At 38.7% G+C, this 21703-nt stretch overlaps 1 protein-coding gene across 11 annotated transcripts in view; it reads left to right on the top strand.

Annotated features, from left to right (window-relative positions):
- TUT4 (terminal uridylyl transferase 4) overlaps positions 1 to 21703 on the top strand; it is a 117415-nt gene that overhangs the window by 6276 nt on the left and 89436 nt on the right. Inside the window, exon 1 of one of the 11 annotated variants that reach the window (XM_034652594.1) lies at positions 8851 to 8893. The exons of the other annotated variants lie outside the window; for them this stretch is intronic. The gene's annotated coding sequence lies outside the window, so the exon portion shown is untranslated. Of the gene's footprint in view, positions 1 to 8850; positions 8894 to 21703 lie in introns of those variants that run through there. 11 annotated transcript variants of the gene reach the window in all.

Here is a 21703-nt window from a genome sequence, read left to right as displayed (position 1 = left end):
GTTTTTGTGTGAGGGGTGCCTCGGTAGCTCAGTTGGTTGAGTGTTTGACTCTTGATTTTGGCTTAGGTCATTATCTCAGGATCATGAAATTGAGCCCCACATTGGCTCTGTGTGTGTGGAACCTGCTTGGAATTTTTTCTCTCCCTCTCTCTCTGCGCCTCCCCCCTCACATGCTCTCTATCTTCCTCAAAAAAAAAAAAAAGTTTTTGTGTGGATGTATGTTTTCATTTCTCTTGAATATACACACCCAGGAGTGGAATTTCTGGGTGTTTTAATGAATTTATGTTTAACTTCAAAGATTTTATATTTATTTATTTGAGACAGAGGGAGAGAGGGCGTGTATACTCCTGTGAGCAAGTAGGGGGAGGCAGAGGAAAAGGAGAGAATCTCAGGCAGACTCCATGCTGAGCTTGGAGCCTGAGGCCCTGAGATTGTGACTTGGTCTGAAACCAAGAGTCAACCAACAGTCGGACACTTAACCCACTGAGCCACCCAGGCACCCCCATTTATGTTTAACTTTATGAGGACCTGCCAGACTGTTTTCCCAAGAGGCTGCACCATTTTGTATCCCACTAACAATGTATGAGAATTGTATTTTCTCCACATCCTCACCAACACTTGCTATTGTTCATCTTCTTAATTATAGCCATCCTAGTGGGTGAAATGGTATTTCATTGTGGTTTTGATTTGCATTTCCCTAATAACTAATGATGTTGAGCATCTCTTCATGTGCCTTTTGGCCATTTGTATATCTTATTTGGAGAAATGTCTATTCACATCCCTTGCCCATTAATTTATTTATAAAGATTTTTTTTAAAGTTTTTTTTTTTTTTTAAAGTTTTTTTTTTTTTTTTTAAAGATTTTATTTATTTATTCGACAGAGATAGAGACAGCCAGCGAGAGAGGGAACACAAGCAGGGGGAGTGGGAGAGGAAGAAGCAGGCTCATAGCGGAAGGAGCCTGATGTGGGGCTCGATCCCTTAACGCCGGGATCACGCCCTGAGCCGAAGGCAGACGCTCAACCGCTGTGCCACCCAGGCGCCCCTTTTTTAAAGATTTATTTGTCAGAGAGAGCGTGAGTACACAAGCAGGGGAGCAGCAGGCAGAGGGAGAAGTAGGCTTCCTGCTGAGCAAGGAGGCAGATGCTTAACTGACTGAGTCACCCAGGTGTCCCTATTTTGAAAGATTTTATTTATTTGAGAGAGACAGACAAAGAGAGCAAGAGACTGGGGTGGGGGAGGGGCAGAGGAGGAGGGAGAAGTGGACTCCCTGCTGAGCAGGGAGCCTGGTATGGAGCTCCATCCCAGGATGAGAGCTAAAGGCAGACACTTAACTGACTGAGCCTCCCAGGCGCCTCTCCTTTGCCCATTTAAAAAATTAGGTCATTTGTTTTTTTATTGTTGAATTGTAAGAGTTCTTTATATATTCTGGATACTGGACTCTTATCAGATATATGATTTGCAAAATTGTTCTCCCATTTTCTTTAAAAAAAATTTTTTTTTAAAGATTTTATTCATCCATTTGAGAGAGAGAGAGCACAAGCAGGGGGAGTGTCAGGCAGAGGGAGAAGCAGGCTCTCCGCTGAGCAGGAGCCTGGTATGGCCTTGATCCCAGGACCCTGGGATCATGACCTGAGCTGAAGGCAGATGCTTAACCAATTGAGGCACTCAGGCACCCTCTTTTTAAAAATTTTAAAAATTGTGGTAAAATATACCTAACATAAAATTTCCAATTTTTAACTATTTTTATGCATGCATTCAGTGACATTAGGGACATTCACATTGTTGTGCAACCATCACTGCTGTCCATCCCTTAAACTTTTTCATTTTTCTTTTCTTTTTTTTTTTTAAGATTTTATTATTTGACAGAGAGAGACAGCCAGCAAGAGAGGGAACACAAGCAGGGGGAGTGGGAGAGGAAGAAGCAGGCTTCTAGCGGAGGAGCCTGATGTGGGGCTCGATCCCAGAACGCTGGGATCACACCCTGAGCCAAAGGCAGATGCTTAACGACTGTGCCACCCAGGTGCCCCAAACTTTTTCATTTTTCATAAACCAGAACTGAACCCTTTAAGCAGTAGCTCCTTAGCAACTAGCATTCTACTTTCTGTCACAATGAATTTGACAATTCTGTGCAATTAGAGTCATACAGTATTTGTCCTTTTGTGACTGAAATTTCATTTAGCGTAATGTCTTCAAGGTTCTGCCATATTGTAGCTTGTATTAAAATTTTCTTTCTTTTTATGGCTGAATAATATTACTCTGTTGCATGTATTTACCACATTTTGTTTTTTCATCTGTTGATCAAAGTTTGGTTGCTTCCATCTTTTGGCTATTGTGAGTAATGCTGCTGTGCACATGGGCATACAAATATCTGTTTCAGTCCCTGCTTTTAGCTCTTTGGGTGTATACCCAGAATTGGAATTGCTGGATCTTACAGTAGATTTACATTTAATTTTTGGAGGATTTGCCATATTGTTTTTTTTTTTTCATTTCCTTCCTTTCTTCCTTCCTTCCTTCCTTCCTTCCTTCCTTCCTTCCTTCCTTCCTTCCTTCCTTCCCTTTCCTTCCTTTCTTTTTCTTCCTTCCTCTTCCTTCCTTCCTTTTTTTTAAGATTTTGTTTATTTGTTAGAGTACAAGCAGGGGGAGAGGCAGGAGAGGAGAGAAGCAGGTTCCCTGTTGATCAAGGAGCTGGATGTGAGACTCGATCCAAGGACACTGGGATCATGACCTTAGTGGAAGGCAGCCACTTAACCGACTGAGCCCCCCAGGTGTCCTGGTTTTTTTCATTTTCTTGAGTAAAGTATGTTTTTGAAGCATGTTAAGTTTTCAGTTTTGATAAAGTTTGATTTCTGTATTTTTTCTTTGGTTCCTTGTGCTTTGGGAGTCATACCTAAGAAATTATTGCCTAATCCAAGATTATAAAAATTTATATCTCTGTTTTCTTTTAACAGTTTTATAGTTCTAGCTTTTACATTTAGGTCTTTGATCCATTTTGAGTTAATTTTTGTATGTGATGCGAGGCAGAGATCCAACTTTATTCTTTTACATGTGGCTGTCTAGTTGTTCCACCATTAATTGACAAGATTATTCTTTCCCTTGTTGAATGGTCTTGGCATCCTTGTTGAAAATCAGTTGATCGTATATGTCTATTTGTGGATTCTCAGTTGTCTGGATTCTCCAATGATCTGTACGTGTATTCTAGTGCCAGTACCATCCAGTCTTGATTACTGTAGCTTTGTATAAAGTTTTGAAATCTGGAAGTGTGAGCCCTCCAACTTTGTTCTTTTTCAAGATTGTTTTGGCTATGTAGAATCCCTTGCAATTTGATACGAATTTTAGGATCAGCTTGTCAATTTCTGGCAAAAAAAAAAAAAGTAGTTGGAGTTTTGAAAGTTCTGTTGAATCTGGTGATTAAAACTGGGGAGTAGTGTCATCTTAATAATAAGTCTTCCAGTCTGTGAGTATGAGATGTTCGTGCATTTACTTTCATTTCCATTAAATAGGCCTTTATGTATTTATTTCAACAGTGTTTTGTAGTTTTTAGTGTACAAGCTTTGTACTTTAGTTGAATTTATTCCTAAATATCTTATTCTTTTTGATGCTATTTTAAATGGAATTGTTTTCTTAATTTCATTTTTGGATTGTTCATTGCTAGTGTATAGAAATACAACTGATTTTTGTATACTGATTTTGGAGAGCAACCTTGCTGGGCTCATTTATTAGCTCTGATTTTTTTTGTGGATTTCTTAGGATTTTCTTTAGGTAAGATCATGTCATCTGAAAACAGACATAGTTTTACTTCTTCCTTTCTGATCTGGATAGTTTTTATTTTTTTTTCTACCTGGGTAGTACAGTGTTGAATAGAAGTGGAGACAGTGGACATCCTTGTCTTGTTTCTGCTCTTAGAGGAGAGAACATCTAGTCTTTCACTATTAAGTATGATGTCACTTGTGGGTTTTTCTTAGATGGCCTCTGTCAGGTTGAGGCAGTTTCTTTCTATTCCTAGTTCACTGAGTGTTTTATCATAAAAGTTTGTTAGGTTTTATCAAATGTATTTAAGTTTTCTGTGATAGTACCAGATTTAAGCCAGTGATTTTCAATACATGAGAGTTACACTTCCTTTAGGAAGGCATTTTATAATTACTAGGAACCACTCACAGTTATCATCCCTCTTCCTCATTTTTTTGTTCCTCTTTGTTTCTGTTGGGAATATATATATATATATTCTGTTTCTCAGGTGTATTAGAACAGAAAAAAGATTGAGAACTATTACTCTATCCGAATCCTATATGGGATGTAGCTTAATTTCCTCGCATCTCAAAAGCCAGGAAACCAGACCCATATTTTTCTACATATTATCTATTTATTCTTCTGTCTTTGTCTATAGTCCTCTTCTTTTAAGACTGGTGGTCTGCTACCTATGTTTCTTATCTAATTTGGCATTTCTGTCTAGGAACCTCTGGGTCATTCTCTTGTATTTACTGATACCCGATGTAATTCTTGACATTGTATTGGCACTTGGACATTGAAGGTCATCTAACAGACCGGGACTTTATTCATCCTTAATTTCTGTATTCCAGTGGTACTCGCTTCTGCGTTCCTTGACACACCTACTCATATGGTTAAAAAATGGTTCTGCTTCTGACCAAAATCTCAAAAATATTTATATGTGTAACTTTCTCATGTCTTTAGTTTTCTGATCGGTCCTTAATCTCTATATGTAACATCTTTTTGGCTTTATCCCTTTCCCCCACTCATGCCATTACTGTTTTTTTCCCTTACTCTTTTGAAATAGTCATTCTGCCAGTCCCCTACCCAGTATGAATTAAAATATTTGCTAATTGTATAAATTAGTAGACTGGTATTTTATATATTTAGTTAGGTCCTTAACACAGTGTGGCAGAATTTCAGTTAGATTTCTTTCTGTTCCTCACATTCGCTATTGTTTTACTCCTGTCTTAAGCCCTCTACTGCCCTCTGCTTTTATCACTCAGTGCTGCCTTCCCTTTCTTAGAATAGTGTTAAAATTTTGTCTTCACAGTTCTTTGAGATAACGATAGGTGGTCCTGGCAAAAGGGACTTCTTTAGTCAAATAAATCTGGGAAATGTTGTAAATTATCTCTCTCGGAGATTTGTGGTGCTTATTAGCATGTTGAGGAGTCTGAAAGGTTCTTCCAGAGAGAAACTCATTTAACTTTAACATAACCTCTCCCCCTTCCCAACTCTACTAAAATTGCTTGTGATAAGGCCCGAAATAAGCTAATGCTTTTTACTACTATTGATAATTACTATTACTTACCTTCTTGACTTATCTCATTTTCCTCTCCAGTCTCTTCCTATTATGAAGTTAATCTGAACAGAAATTGTGCCACTCTTCTGCTTATCAGTCTATGCTTTCTTTTTGCTTAAAGTGTAAACTTGAGTTGGTATGTAAATGTGTGCACCAATTTACATTCTCAGTTCATCTCCTGTACTCACAATTATGCATGCTATTTTATGGTCTTAAAAAGCTTGCCAAAATTTTATAAATATATTTTGTTTAGTATATACAAATCTTATTATTAGGTCTATCCCTTCTCTCTCTCTCTTCTAAGTGGAAGCTCTTTCTTAGCCCAATTGTTAATTTCCATGAGAAAGGCTTTTCTAAGGCTCTTTCCGCAGGGTTTCCATAACATGTGTCACATAATATATTGTCATTATTTGTTTATATGACTGTCTCCTCTTTTACACATGAGCCCATTATTGATCATTATATCTTCAGCTTTTAACCCAGCACCTTATATGTGAGTGTTGTCAAATAATCTTTGTTAAAATGAATTTCAGATTTATATTTATTTACTTGAACAAATGCAGGCCCAGCTACATAATTTGCAGGGTGAAGTGTAAAATGAAAATGCAAGGACTTTCCCCAAAAAGTAGGGAAAAAAGTGCCGTTAAAGTTACTAAAATATAAAGCTTTTTCCTTTCTTCCATGATCTTCTTCTCAGCTTGTTATAGTAATCTGCATTTACTTTTATTATTTTTATTTATTTTCAATTTATTTTTAAATGTCATTCTAAATATAGAACAATTAAAAAAATTTTTAAAACAGATTTGAGAACTGTGCATGCAAGAAAAAGAGAAAAAGAGTGTGTGCATGTGTGTGTGTACACGTGGGGAGAGTCAGAGGGAGCCCTATGCAGGGCTTCATCCGAGGATCCTGTGATCATGACCTGAGTCCTGAGACCAAGTCAGACACTTAACTGACCGAGCCATCCAGGCATCTCTAGAACAATTAAAATTTTTAAATTAAGTATAAATTTTACTGTTCATCTTTATATTGTTCAGTGTCGTCTCTAAGTGTATGTATAAGAACATTTAACTCTTATGCGGAATTGCTGGTATTTCATAGCTTGTGCCTGTATATTGTATACTTGTATATTTTATTTTATTTCTTACCAGGGAAAACACTGCACAGTACTTACTCAGCTATTTTTATTTCACTTATTTATTTATTTTTTTTAAAGATTTTATTTATTTATTTGAGAGAGAGCACATACAAGTAGGGGGAGCAGCAAGCAGAGGGAGAGGGAGAAGCAGGCTCCTGGCTCAGCAGGAAGTCTGAAAGGGTCATGACCTAAGCCCAAGGCCGACACTTAACCAACTGAGCTACCCAGACACCCCTATTTCACTTTTTTTTAAAGATTGTATTCATCTCTTTGAGAGAGAGATATGAGAACATGAGCAGGGAGAAGAGGGAGAAGCAGGTTCCCTGCTCACCAGGGAGCTGGACATGGGGCTTGATCCCAGGACCCCCCGGATCATGACCTGAGCTGAAGGCAGATGCTTAACCAACTGAGCTATCCAGGCCCCCCCCCCCTTTCACTTCTTATACTTGCACATTCCACCAACACACTCTACCTTCCTTTTTTTTTTAAATTGTATTTTTTTTAAGTAGTTTGTACATAGTGTGGTGGGGCTTGAACTCAGCGGCCTTGAGGTCAAGAGTCCCGTACTCTTCAGCTGAGCCAGCCAGGCACCCCAATATGTTCTCCTTTTGACTTTGGCAGGACTGAAAGGAAAAGGAACTGTAGCTTGTTCTGTCTTTTCCCTTTCCTTCTGTGTTACCATTTTTAGCATAAGTGGTTGGTAAATACATACATAAACACACACACCACATTTTGTTTATCCATTCATCTTTCTTTTTTTTTTTTTTTTTTAAAGATTTTATTGATTTATTCAACAGAGATAGAGACAGCCAGCGAGAGAGGGAACACAAGCAGTGGGAGTGGGAGAGAAAGAAGCAGGCTCATAGCAGAGGAGCCTGATGTGGGGCTCGATCCCACAATGCCGGGATCACGCCTTGAGCCGAAGGCAGACGCTTAATCGTTGTGCCACCCAGGCGCCCCTATCCATTCATCTATTAGTTATTTGGGTTGCTTCCACCTTTTGGCTATTGTGAATGATGTTGCAGTGAAATGAGCGTACAAATAAATATCTGTTCAAATCCCTGCTTTCAGTTCTTTGGGATATCTACTAAGGAGTAGAATCACTGGATCATATGGTAATTCTATGTTTAAGTTTCTGAGGAACTGCCAAACTGTTTTCTGTATTGGCCGCATCATTTTATTCTTACCAGTGGTTGCATGAGTATTTCAAAGATTTTTATTTATTTGAGAGAAAGTGAGAGAGAGCAAGCAGGAGGTTGGGGCGGGGGGGGGTGAGGGGAGAGGCAGAGGGAGAGAAAGAAACAGGCTCCCCGCTGAGCAGGGAGCCCAATGTGGGGCTCGATCCCAGGACCCTGGCAGATAGGTAACCAACTGAGCCACTCAGGCACCCTGCATGAGGATTTCAGACTCTGCATATCCTCATCAGCATTTATTATTTTCTGCTTTTTTGATAATCCTAGTGTGTATGAAGTGGGTTTTTTTTTATAGTTTTGGTTTACATTTCCCCAGTGACTAATGCTGTTGAGTGTCTTTTCATGCACTTACTGATCATTTTTTTATCTTTGGAGTAATGTTTATTCAGGTCTTTTGCCCGTTTGTTAAGTGGGTTGTTTTGGGTTTTTTTGTTGTTGTTGACAAGTTGTAGGGGTCTGTATATTCTGGATACTAGACCCTTAATCAAATATATGATTTGCAGAATTTTTTCTCCCATTTTGTTGGTTATTTTTTCACTTTTTTGGTAGTGTCCTTGCTGAACAGATGTTTTAATTTTTTTTTACCGGGATGTAATTAACATATAACATTGTATTAGTTTCGGGTGTACAACATAATGATTTGATATTTGTATATATTGTGAAATGATCACCACAGTAAGTATAGTTAACATCCATCACCACACAGTTACAAATTATTTCTTCTTGTGAGAACTTTCAAGGTTTACTCTCTTAGCAACTTTCAAATGTACAGTACAGTGTTATTAACTATAGTTACCATGCTCTACGTTATATCCCCAGAACTTATTTTTTTTAATAACTGTAAGTTTGTACCTTTTGACCACTTTGACTATTTTGCCCACTTCCTTCTTCCCAGGCCCAGCCTCTGGCAACTACTAATCTGTTCTGTGTATCTACAAGTTCATTTTGTTTGTTTTAGAGTTTACACGTAAGTGAGATCCTGCGGTATTTGTCTTTATCTATCTCCCTCCCTTAACATAATACCCTCAGGGTCCATCCAAGTTGTTATAAATGGTAAGATTTTCTTTCTTTTTTTTTTTTTTTTAAAGATTTTATTTATTTATTTGACAGAGATAGAGACAGCTAGCGAGAGGGAACACAAGCAGGGGGAGTGGGAGAGGAAGAAGCAGGCTCATAGCAGAGGAGCCTGATGTGGGGCTCGAACCCATAACGCCGGGATCACGCCCTGAGCCAAAGGCAGACGCTTAACCACTGTGCCACCCAGGCGCCCCAAGTAAGATTTTCTACTTTTTTATGGCTGAATAATACTGCATTGTATATACATGGCACATTTTCTTTATCCATTCACCCATGCGTGGACACAGGTTGCTTCCTTGTCTTGGCTATTGTAAATAGCACTACAGTTAACATGGGGGTGCAGATATCTTTTTGAGGTATTGTTTTTGTTTCCTTTGAATAAATGCCCAGAATTGGAATTGTTGGATTATTTGATAGTTTTTTTAATTTTTTGAGTACCTGTCCACACTGTTTTTCATTGTGGCTTTACCAGTTTAACATTACTACCAACAGTGCACAGGAATTTTTTTTCTCTCCACATCCTTACCAGGACTTGTTATTTCTTGTCTTTTTGATAATAGCCATTCCGATGGGTGTGCGGTGGTATCTCATTGTAGTTTGGATTTACATTTTCCGGATGAGTAGTGATGTTGGTCACCTTTTTATGTTCTGTTGGCCATCTCTGTGTCTTCTTTGGAAAATGTCTGTTCACATCCTCTGCCCATTTTAAAATCTGATTGTTTGTGTTTTATTGACCTATTTATTGAGTTCTGTGAGTTCTTAATATATTTTGGGTATTAAGGCCTTGTCAGATACATGATTTGCATCTATTTTCTCCTATTTTGTAGGTTGCCTTTTTATTTTGCTATGCAAGAACTTCAATTTTTTAAAAAGATTTATCTATTTATTTTAGAGTGCCCACATGGGTGGCAGTGGAGGGGAGAGAATCTCAAGCAGAATCCCTGCTGAGTGTGGAGTCCCAACTCAGGGCTCAGTCTCACCACTCTGAGATCATGACCCAAGCCGATCTTAACTGACTGAGCCACCCAGGTGTACCAGAAGCTTTTTATTTTTTTTTATCTTTTTAAAATTTTTAAAAAGATTTTATTTATTAAAGAGAGTGTGAGAGAGAGTGAGAGAGAAAGAGATCTCTCTTTCACGAGCAGGGAGAGGGGCAGAGGGAAAAGCGACTCCCTGTGGACATCGGGCTCAGTCCCGGGACTCTGGGATCATGGTCTGAGCTGAAGGCAGATGCTTAACCGACTGAGCCACCCAGGCGCCCCTATTTCTTTTCTTTTTAAATATTTATTTGAGAGAGAGAGAGAGCGAGAGAGAGAGTGTGTGTGTGTGTGGGAGGGAGGAGTAGAGGATAGAGAGGGAGAGTGTTAAGCTGACTCCATGCTGAGCACAGAGGCGATGAGGGAGGGGCTTTATCTCAGGACCCTGAGATCATGACTTGAGCCGAAACCAAGAGTTGGACCCTTAACTGACTTTCCCACCCAGGTGCCCCCATTGTTTATTTCTGAAAATTAAATTTAAGTATATGTATTTTTTGTTTCTTTTTTTTTTTTAAAGATTTTATTTCTAAGTAATCTCTACACCCAACATGGGGCTTCAATCCTGAACCCCGAGATCAAGAGTCACAGACTTTACTGACTGAGCCAGTCAGGTGCCCCATTTTCTTCTTTCTTACACAGAATTACTTACTACATATTCCTATGTGTATTACTTTTTTTATTTAACAGTAAGTAGGTTCTCACTATCACTCCATAGCAGAATAGAGACTTCCTCATTCTGTTTTATGGCTGCATGGTAATATATTTTATGATTTTGATAGTTTTCCCTATCAGTGTGGTATTGATGGTCATTTGAGTCTTATCCCAGTCTTTTGCTTTACAATTAGTGCCTTTTTAAAAAGATTTTATTTATTGGGGGAGGGGCACAAACGGGGGAGGAGCAAAGGAAGAGGGAGAACCAGACTTCCCACCCAGCAGGGAGCCCAGTGCTCAATCCCAGGAACCTGAGATCATGACCAAAGGCAGGCACTTAACGGACTGAGCCACCCAGGCACCCCCAATTAGTGCTTCGACAAATTATACAATCTACTAATTATAAGTCTTATTTGATCTATTTTGAGTAAATATTTATAACTGGTGTAAGGTCAGGATCCAGCTTCATTCCTTTGAATGTAGGTGCCTGGTTTTTCGTAGAACCCTTTTTTGAAAAAACTGTCCTTTCCTCATTGAATACTCTAAGCATCATTGTCAGATCAATTGACCACGTATGTGAGGGTTTATTTCTGGATTCTCTGTTTTATTCTATTAATCTGTGTCTTTTCTATGCCAGTATGATACTGTTTGATTACTGTACCTTTGTAGTAAGTTTTGAAATCAGGAAGTGTGAGTCCTCAACTTTTTTCCTTTTCTAGATTGTTTTGGCTCTTCAGAGTTTCTTGACATTCCATATGAATTTTAGGATGAGTTTTTCTATTTCTGCAGAAAGTACCATTGGGGTTTTGTAGTGATTGCCTTGAATCTGTAGATCACTTTGGGTACTTAATAATATAAATGATTGGTGATAAATGAAGGAAACGAATGGGTGAGTACAAAGTGGGCTGCACATCATGAACCTGCCCAGTCTCCAGCTTTTGGCAGCTCTGGGGAAAAAACCTAAACCGTTCTTGGGATTTTTGAGCTTAATAATGGTAAGCAAGGGGTATAGTGCTTAATCCTTTTAAGTGATTGATGAACGTTGTAAGAGGTGTGTCTTCCAGTTTTCCACTCCCCTGGGGCTGTAAGTCACCAGAGTTTAAGTACTTCCTAATTTCCTGCCTCAGTAATCTGAAGGCAGTGATTAAAATCTGAAAGCCAATGCAAGGAAGAGGTAGTCAGGGAAAATAGCCTGGAAGGAATCCATGAATTTGGGATTGTACCATTTGTTTAAGTCTAATCTCTTTCAGTATTGTTTTGTAGTTTTCTGTGTAGAATTTTTTTTTGCTTCCTTAGTTAAATGTATTCTTAAGTATTTTATTCTTTTTGATGCTAAAGTAAATGGAATTTTTTTCTTAATTTCATAGATCTGATCTTTGTGTTGATTCTGTATTCTGCAATTTGCTGAATTAGTTTTTTAGTTCTGTTTTTGGTGCATTTTTTGGGGGATGCACTTTTAAGGGTTTTCGTACATATAAGATCATGTCATCTGCAAATGATCATTTTATTTCTTCCTTTCCCATTTGGCTGCCTTTTTTTTCCCTTTTACTTGCCTAATTGCTCTAGCTGTAGCTTCCAGTTGTACTATGTAAAATAGAAGTGGAAAAAGCAGACATCCTTGTCTTATTCCTGATTGTAGGGGAATAGTTTCAAGTCTTTACCTATTGAATATGAGGTTAGGCATGTTTTTGTTTTGTAAAATAGCTTTTATCAGGTTTGAGGAAGTTCCCTGCTATTACAAGTTTATTGAATGTTTTTTTCAAGAAAGGCTGCTGGAGTTTTTCAAATGCTTTTTGTTGCATCAGTCAAGCCGATTATGTTTTCCTTTTCCTTCAGTCTGTTAATAATGATTTTTGTATGTTGAACCACCTTTGCATTCTAGAGATAAATCTCACTTGGTCATGGTGGGTCATGGTGTGTAACTCTCTTAATATGCTGCTTGTGTTACAGGATTTCTTTTCCTTTAGTGCCTGCGGTTGTTGGTCATGCTGCTTTGAAGAATGTAGAGGTAGACCAGACGAAGAGTGGTGGGCAGCAAAGTTTGTTGAGTGATATAGTACAAAGCTGCTGAAGAGGGAGGGGACCCAAGAGGGTTGCCACCGGGAGCTTCTAAGTCTAGCAGTTTCTATGGACTTGTTGGCGGGCTCTTTTAATCTCATTAACCCTCTGTGCACCTGTCACCCTATCAGGTTTTTATCACGTACCTATCATGTGGGAAAGGGTGGAGGCTCCTTTCAGGGTGGTGTTTAGGGTGGTTTCCTCTTAGGGTGGGGGCCCCTTGTCCTTGCCTGCCTTTCTTCCAACTCTCCTTCATTACTTAGTTTGCTAGTATTTTGTTGATGATTGTTTGAATATATGTTCATATATTAGGGTAATGCTGGCCTCAGAGAATGAGTTAGGAAGTGCCCCCCCCTTTTCAATTTTTTTGGGAAGAGTTTGAGAAGGATTGGTGTTAATTCTTTAAATATCAAATAGACTTCACCAATATAGTCTTTTTGGTTCTGGGCTTTTTGTTGTTGAGAGGTTTTTGATTACTGATTTAATCGACGTATTTGGAATTTTTATTTCTTCTTAACTCTGTTTTGATAGTTTGTATGTACAGTTTGTCCATTCTATCTAGGTTATCCGATTTATTGGTGAACAATTGTGTATTGTATTCTTTTATAATCCTTATTTTTTTAATTAAAAATTTGTAAAAAAGATTTTATTTGAGATAAGAGCAAGCATTGACAGGGGAGGGGCAGAGGGAGAGGGAGGAACAGACTCCACACTGAGCAGGAAGCCTGATTTGGGGCTTGATCCCAGTACCCTGGGATCATGACCCAAGCCTAAGGCAGATGCTTAACCAACTGAGCCACCCAGGTGCCCTATAATCCTTACTTTTTAAAAATTATATGAAACATCCCTCTTATATCCATTTTTAGAAAATGTGGTAAAATGTACATTGTTTTCATTTATCTCAAGGTATTTTCTAATTTCTCTTGTGATTTCTTCTTTGACCCATTGGTTGATTGGAGTGCATTAAGTTTTACTATTTGTGAAATTTTCAGTTTTTGTATTGATTTGATTTCTAATTTCATTCTGTTATGATAAGAAAAGATACTTTGTATGATTTCAGTCTTTTTAAGTTTATTAAGACTTGTCTTATGGCCTTGCAAAATGGTCTGTTCTGGAGGATGTTCCACGTGCAGTAGAGAATATGTGTTCTGTTGATGTTGGGTAGAGGCTTCTGAGTATGTTAGGTCTAATTGGTAGTAGGGTTGTTGACATCTTCTATTTTCTAACCGATTTTCTGCTTGGTTGTTCTATCCATTATTGAAAGTAGGGTATTGAAGTCCCCAAATACTTTAAATGATTTTATTTATTTATTTGAGAGAGAGAGAGAGTACAAGCAGGGGGAGGAGCAGAGGCAGAGGGACAAGTAGGCTCCCCACTGACTGAGCAGGGAGTCCAATGTGGGGTTCAATCCCAGGACCCTGAGATCATGACCTGAGCTGAAGGCAGACGCGTAACCATCTGAGCCACCCAGGCTCCCCTGGATTGAACTTCTTTTTTTTTTTAAAGATTTTATTTATTTATTTGACAGAGATAGAGACAGCTAGCGAGAGAGGGAACACAAGCAGGGGGAGTGGGAGAGGAAGAAGCAGGCTCATAGCAGAGGAGCCTGATGTGGGGCTCGATCCCATAACGCCGGGNGGCCGGGATCACTCCCTGAGCCAAAGGCAGACGCTCAACCGCTGTGCCACCCAGGCGCCCCCTGGATTGAACTTCTTATCAATATATAATGTCCTCTTTGGATCTTGTAATTATTTTTGTCTTAAAATGTATTTTGTTTAACAGTTATATGACCACCCAGCTCTCTGTAGTACTGTTTGCATGGAATACCTTTTTCTATCCTTGTACTTTTTTTTTTTTGGCCAGGAAAGGGAAGGGCTAGAAGGAGGGGGGAGAGAGAATCTTAAGCATGCTCCACGCCCAGTGTGGAGCCTATTCCAAGCTCGATCTCATGACCCTGAGATCATGACCTGGGCCAAAATCAGAAGTCGGGAAGCTCAAGTGACTGAGCTGCCTGGGGGCCCCTGATTTCCATGGTTTCTGATGGAAAATCATCTGTTAATCTTATTGTGACTACTTTGTACATGAGAAGTCGCTTCTCTCTTGCTGATTTCAAAATTCTCTTTGGTTTTCAAAATTGTAATGGTCTTGGTGTGGATTTCTTTGAGTTTATTTCTGTTTAGAGTTCATTGGACTTTCTGGGTGTGTATAATTGTGTCTTTCATCTGATTTGGCAACTTTTTGCCTATTATTTCTTCAATTATTTTTCTGTCTCCTTTTTTCTCTTTCACTCTTTCCTATGTGTATGTTAGTGTGCTTGATAGAGAAGAAAAAAATAAAACTCAGGAAACTGCAAGGAGCAGAAAAAAAATTTAAGAAAAACTATTAGTGTTCAGATATGAGAGATGATAGTCATGAGATGAGAACAGAGTGCTGTAAGAAGTAATAATCAGAGTCAAAGTTTTTAAAAATGAAAATATGATATACCTCCTGTGCCTCTCTCCTCCACATGTAGAAGAGTGGGAAGATAAAGGTGAAATTTCAGGAAAGAGAATAAAGGTGGAAAATGGAGGAAAAAGGTAAGATAAGTGGAGAATCAATGTAGGAGGGATAAAGTTCAATTAATAGGAACTAGAGAAAAAGAGAAAATGAAAGGGAGGAATGACAGAAGACATAATACAAGAAAAAATTTTCAGGAGTGGGGGACTTGAGTTAGAGATTAAAAGAGTCAACTGAATACCAAGAAAAATGAATGAAGAAATATCTGTTCCAGGGCTTATCACTTAGAAATTACAGAACACTGAGGGGAGCCTGGGTGGTTCAGTTGGTTAAGTGTCTGACTCTTGGTTTCAGCTCAGGTCATGATCTTAGGGATGTGAGATCAAGCCCTGCATCAGGCTTTGTGCTCAGTGGGGAATCTGCTTGAGATTCTCTCTCCCTCCTCTTCTGCCCTCCCCTGCTCTCATGCATGCTCTCTCTCTCTCAAATAAATAAGTGAATCTTAAAAAAAAAAAGAAATTACAGAACACTGGGGGAAAAAAAAGAACACCGAGACAAAGAGAATATCCTAAAAGTTTCTGTTAAGAAGAAATAAATTAAGAAGAAAGAAATCCAGCCAAAAAAGATGGAAAATAAGAATGACATGATTTTCTCAGTACTAACACTACAAACTAGAAGAAATCATTGAAATACCTGTTGAATTTTGAGTGAATGATTTCTAACCTATAAGTTTAAACCTAATTAAACAAAATATGAAGATAGAATAGACATTTAAAAAGACATACGAAGTCTTATAAAATTTACTTCCTGTTGGGACTTAAGAGATCCAGTAATTATCACTGTTTCCCTTCCTGAATCTTGAACAAAATTGGGAAAGGCAAAAGAAGCATATGGAGATCAGATTGTCATTTTTTAAAAAGATTTTATTTATTTATTTGAGAGAGAACATGCACACGCATGTGAAAGCACGAGCCGGAGAAGGGGCAGAAGGAGAGGGAGGAACAGACTCCCTGCTGAGCAGGGAGCCTGATGCGCGGGCTTGATCCCAGGATTCTGGGATCAGGACCCTAGCCGAAGACAGATGCTTAACCCACTGAGACCCAGGTGCCCACAGATTATCATTTTTATTATGGATAAAATTCACTTTGGAGAATGGATTTTTTATTTTCAAGTTGTTTGCTAATACTCAATGCCAGAATTAGACTTACTCAGGCACAGGCACAACTGGATGCCCTGTGTGGGGCTTATACCTATAAATGTTAGAGTATGAGTGACAAAGTGGAATTCTCTTCCCTATGAACAACAGCTGGGTGCAAAGAGGAATGAGAGAGATACTGAGTTTTGCCCACATCATTTTCACAAACTCACTGTTGAAATATGTTACTCTGTATCCTTGGAAAAGAATGAATGAGGGGAGTGGAAAGAAGTCCAGAGTGTTATTTTTTTATTTTTATTTTTTTAAAAGATTTTATTTACTTATTGACAGAGCGAGAGCACAAGCAGGGGGAGTGGCAGGCAGAAGGAGAGGGAGAAGCAGGCCCTCTGCAGAGCAGGGGGAGCCCGATATGGGACTCAATCCCAGGATCCCAGGATCACGACCTGAGCTGAAGGCAGCTGCCTAACCAACTGAGCCACCCAGGCACCCCCAGAGTGTTATATTGGATGCATATCTACATAGAATGAAATGTAGAAATTGGGCATAATTTGCTTTTTTTTCACTACCTTTCATATTTCCTTAGCTACTGGAGGATGTGCTCCACCAAAAAAGAGGGAGTAAACTGTGGAAGAGGAAGATAGAAGTCAGTACAAGGGTGGATGATAATTGGTAGGATGATGGTGAAAGGAAGTTTCAGGGTGACAGCTGTGGTAAAAGACTAGTAGTGACCAGCAAGTGCTGGACAGGGGATGTTCAAGGAGAGAACAACAACAAAAACAAACATATAGACTACGTGATGTGTGTTTGAACATATTGACAGGAAACTTAACGGTTCTGTCAATGAATTATTGATAGGTATGTAAAAAATCTTAAGAAAAATGAGGCAATGATTAATTCCAGGTAAAACTGAAAAGTATATAAAAGAAAAATGTGATTATAATATATGTATATTAGTTAATCAAAAGGCTGGGCTACCATGACAGAGAAATCCATTAATACAGTGCCTTAAAAAAGAGTTTTATTTTTCTCTCATATAACAATTGCTAGGTGAGTGGTCACCTGATCCAGATGAGTAGTTCTGTGTGGTCACTCAGGGACCCAAGTTCCATTGATTATGTCGTCCAGCCAAAAGTATGGCCAAGGGTTAGCAGCATTGACTTTACCTGGGCTTATTAGATATGCAGAATGTCAGTCCTCCTAATTAGAATCAGAATCTACATTTTGGAACTAGCTGATTCTGATGCACAGAAATTTGAAACTTGATGTTTGTATTAGAACATAATTGTTGGCTATATGATTGACATTGGATGACTGAGAATTTTATCCAGTGATAGGAGAAGACCATGGAGGAGGTAACGACTTGATCTTAAGGACACACTTAACTATAAGGAAGGTTGGGAAATAACAGTCTAGTTACGTGCATGGGAAAAGGAGAAAATAAATTTTGAGGGACGTTTAGAAAGTTCTGTAGAATAATATTTGGCTCAGGCACAAATAATACTGTTACATCTTATTAAAATCTTCTTCAGAGCATGTGGGTGGGATAGGAACATATGTGTGTGTATAATTTTGTTTGTCTCAAGGGGAAATGTTTGAGATAGGCAAATTCTTATCTTCCATAGTAAGAAGTCTGTAGATACTATCTAAAGCCAAAACAATTAAGATCAGTATCAGCTTAAGCATGTCATTTAGAAATATGGAGATAAATCTCAGAAGAAACCACTAAAAGTTGAAAGTAGTTGCTTCTGAGGAGGAAGATAGGTAAAAGTTGGTGGAAAAACTGTTGACTTTTTGAACTCTGTATATATATGTATTTGTTTTTTGAAAAGCAAATTGGGTAAAAAAGTTCCTATAGTCCAAATAGGAAATGGACACATAAAAAGTATTAAGTACTGGGTACCTGGGTGGCTCAGTTGGTTAAGCATCTGACTCATTAATTTTGGCTCAGGTCATGATCTCAGGGTCATGAGATGAAGCTCCATGTGGGACTCCTCACTCAGCACGGAGTCTGCTTGTTCCCCTCCATCTGCTCCTCCCCCTGCTGCTGCTCGCTTTTCTCTCTAAAATAAATAAAACCTTTTTTAAAAAAAGCATTAAGTACTGAGTGCTTTGAGAAAGGTAAAACTAAAGTTCATAGAAAGAGGCGTATTTATGTAAGCCCGGCTTTAGGGGGTAGGAGTGTGGGGAATAGATTAGGGAAGGCTTTCTGGAAGAGAGATATTTTCTGTTTACTTTCTAAATAATATATGCTATGATGCAATTAAAATGTTTTGGATTTATTTTGTTTTTAAGGTGTGAACAATTAAAAGTAATTTAAATGTTCATTAATCCATTTAAAAGGTTTATTGAGTGTCTACTTTAAACTGGGCACTGTTGTAGGCACTGAAGATACAATGGTAAACAAAATCAGAAATGATTTCTTATCTCTTAAGGCAGATACTTAACTGACTGTGCCATGCAGGTGCCCCTAATTTTTTTTTAGAGCAGTACAAACTTCTGATGGCTTTCTGTAATCATGTCTTACTTTTGTTTCCCTGTCCTGTGGAAGAGTTACTTGAGAAGTAATTATTGCTATGATTAGTTTTTCTATTATTATGCAACAGTTATTTCTCGTAAACTTTCCTACTTAGTGTATCCATACAACTCTTTTAAGTCTCAGGCTCTAGAATTTGTAGCCCAATCTGTCAGTTGAGTGATGGATAACTATAGAAGGCCATCAAAAATTTCCCTTGAAACAATTCCACGTGTGCCTGGGTGGCTCAGTTGGTTAAGCATCTGCCTTCTGCCTTCAGCTCAAGTCACAATCACGGGGTCCTGGGATCAAGCCCTGAGCCGGGCTCCCTGCTCGGTGGGGAACCTGCTTCTCCCTCTGCCGCTCCCCCTGCTTGTGTTTGCTCGTTGTCTCTCAAATAAATAAATAAAATCTTTAAAAAAAAAATTCTGGTTTCTGGTAAAGGCTTCAGTTTTCATCAGGGAAAGAAGGATGTGAAGCCATTGGTCTGGAGTGGATATTCTTTTAATCGCTAATGATTTGGAATGTCTGCTAAGTATCTAGCATTGTGGTAGTAAGGCAGGCAGAATAGGGAAGTGATGGATATTTGCAGGAGAAACAAAAAACTGGGAACGGAGTCTGATACCTGACAGTTTGTGGCCAGTTAAGCAAACTTCTGATAGCTCTGTGGTTTCTCATGATCACAAGCATTCTGCTGCTGTTGCTTTGCTTAACTGCAACTTAAATGCACACAGAGACCAAGTTAGCCTGAAATCAGACTGTACCCGCACATAGTAGCTATTGTAGAGCATTGTGTAATATTATGCAGAGTTCCTAGAAATCTCCACCTGTTTCTTGGAACCCCACATGAGTATTTGATGCCCAAATTATAACCACCCAGAAAAATCAGAGCCTCACATGTACCCAGTGCTACTTAGATCCTCTGGGTGTGCCTGTACTCCTCCTTCCTTGGAGTGTATGCTTTGACTTTGCAGTGAAGCTTCCTCCGTTGTACTTCATTCTGAAGTATTCTGACTTGTTCATTCTGACTTGTTCATTCATTCTGACTTGTTCATTCATTCTGACTTGTCCTTCAATTCTTTCTCACAGCAAAGTCAAGAACCTGGCTCCGGCTGTTGGTTGAGGTCTCAGGGCCTGAGAACTCCCTGAGTTTCTAGTAATCAGTAGGCATTGTAAGGATTCAAGGAAGGAAGACATGATTAGAGCTAGAAGTAGAAAGTGGACTGATGTCTTAATGATATAAAACTGAAATGGGATATATTCTAAATACTATTGTTTTCTGTATTCAAACAACTTTTTAAAGAAATTCGTTAAAAAATGCTTTGTATTTTCTTGATAATAATTGCTTATATAAGGTTAGAATCTCATTTAATCCTCATTTACTACATTCTAAAAATGTAACCAGGAACTAGAACATAGGTCCAACATTTCTATTTGGCTTAACCAATTTTGCTTTGAGTGCACTGGGAAACAGTGAACCTTACTCAAAACCTTAACTTCTCAGAACTTTATTTCTAGGAAGTACAGCTTTTTTGGGAAAAATTTGTACTGTTGATAGCCTAGAAATAGCAATTTTGCTATATAAAATTACCGCACTTTTTTTTTTTTTTAAGTGCCCTCCATGCCCAATTGTGGGACTTGAATTTATGACCCTGAGATTGAGAGTCACATGCTGTATGGACTGAGCCAGTTAGGTGCCCCGTCACCCTTTTTTTTTTTTTTTTTGGAAATGGACATCTGTTACTCTTTCTTTCTTTTTTTAAAGATTTTATTTATTTATTTGACAGAGTGAGAGTACAAGCAGGGGGAGTGGCAGGGAGAAGGAGAAGCAGGCTCCCGGTGAGCAGAGAGCCCTGCTTGGGGCTTGATCCCAGGACCCTGGGATCATGACCTGAGCTGAAGGCAGACGCTTAACTGACAGAGCCACCTGGCTGCCCCAACATTTGTTACTCTTATAAGAAGATGAGGGAGATTAGAAATTAAGTCTGGTTTTTTGTGTTTTGTTTCTTGTTTTTGAGAGAGAGAGCAAGAGTGTGTGTGTGTGTGTGTGTGTGTGTGTGTGTGTGTGTGTGAGAGAGAGAGACCATGTTGGGGGAGGGGCAGAGGAAGAGAGAATCTCAGGGACTCCCTGCTGAGCTTAGAGCCCAAGGCAGGGCTCCTCCTCCTGACCCTGAGCTCATGACCTGAGCCAAAATCAAGGGTCACTTAACTAACTGAGCTACTCAGGCACCCCAAAGTCTGTTTTTTATAACACATTATTATTAAAAATTTAAATGTACTTTTAGTTACATGAAACAAATTAAAGTGAAATCTAGCAATTTTCTGAGTCTTGAAGTCCTTACTATTATTCATCTATACTAAGTACGTTGATTTTTTTAAATGTTTGTAGCTTTAATTTATATATATAAACTTGATTTATAGAGGTTTTTTTAGAAAGTTTTTTTTTTCTTTTTTAAAGATTTTATATATCTATTTGGGGGGTGGGGGGTGAGGGAGAGAATCTCAGGCAGACTTCATGCTGAGCACGGGGCCCAATCTGGGACTCAGTCTCATGACCCTGGGATCAGGACCTGAGCTGAAACCAAGCATTGGATGCTTAACTGACTGAGCCACCCAGGTGCCCTTAGAGTTTTTTTGAGTGGAAGAATAGTCTATCTAAAAAGTTTTATAAACAGAATTGTGATCAGCATGGCTCAATCAAGGGTTTGTTGCTTTATGGCTTTTGTCAGTGAGATAACATCTACAAAATTATTAGAGTCATTATCATAGGATAACATTAGAAAATTTAAAATATTTTGGTTACTGAATAAGGTAAAACTAGTCTTTAAGAAATAGGATCCAGTTTTTAAAATATTTTTTGTTTATTTTGAGAGAGAGAGATCACAGAGGGAGAGGGAGAAGCATACTCGCTGCTGAGCAGGGAGCTGAATGTGGGGCTCGATCCCAGGACCCTGAGATCATGACCTGAGCCGAAGGCAGATGCTTAACCCACTGAGCCACCCAGGCATCCCATAGGATCCATTTTTATTTTTAAAATTAGGAATGTGCAGCAGTTTCTGTAAGAGTTTAGATACAGGCATATATTTTGCAGCTGTT

The sequence above is a fragment of the Ailuropoda melanoleuca genome, chromosome 2 (assembly GCF_002007445.2).
Source record: "Ailuropoda melanoleuca isolate Jingjing chromosome 2, ASM200744v2, whole genome shotgun sequence".
NCBI classification, from domain to species: domain Eukaryota; kingdom Metazoa; phylum Chordata; class Mammalia; order Carnivora; family Ursidae; genus Ailuropoda; species Ailuropoda melanoleuca.
This window is presented reverse-complemented; position numbering and strand designations above follow the sequence as displayed.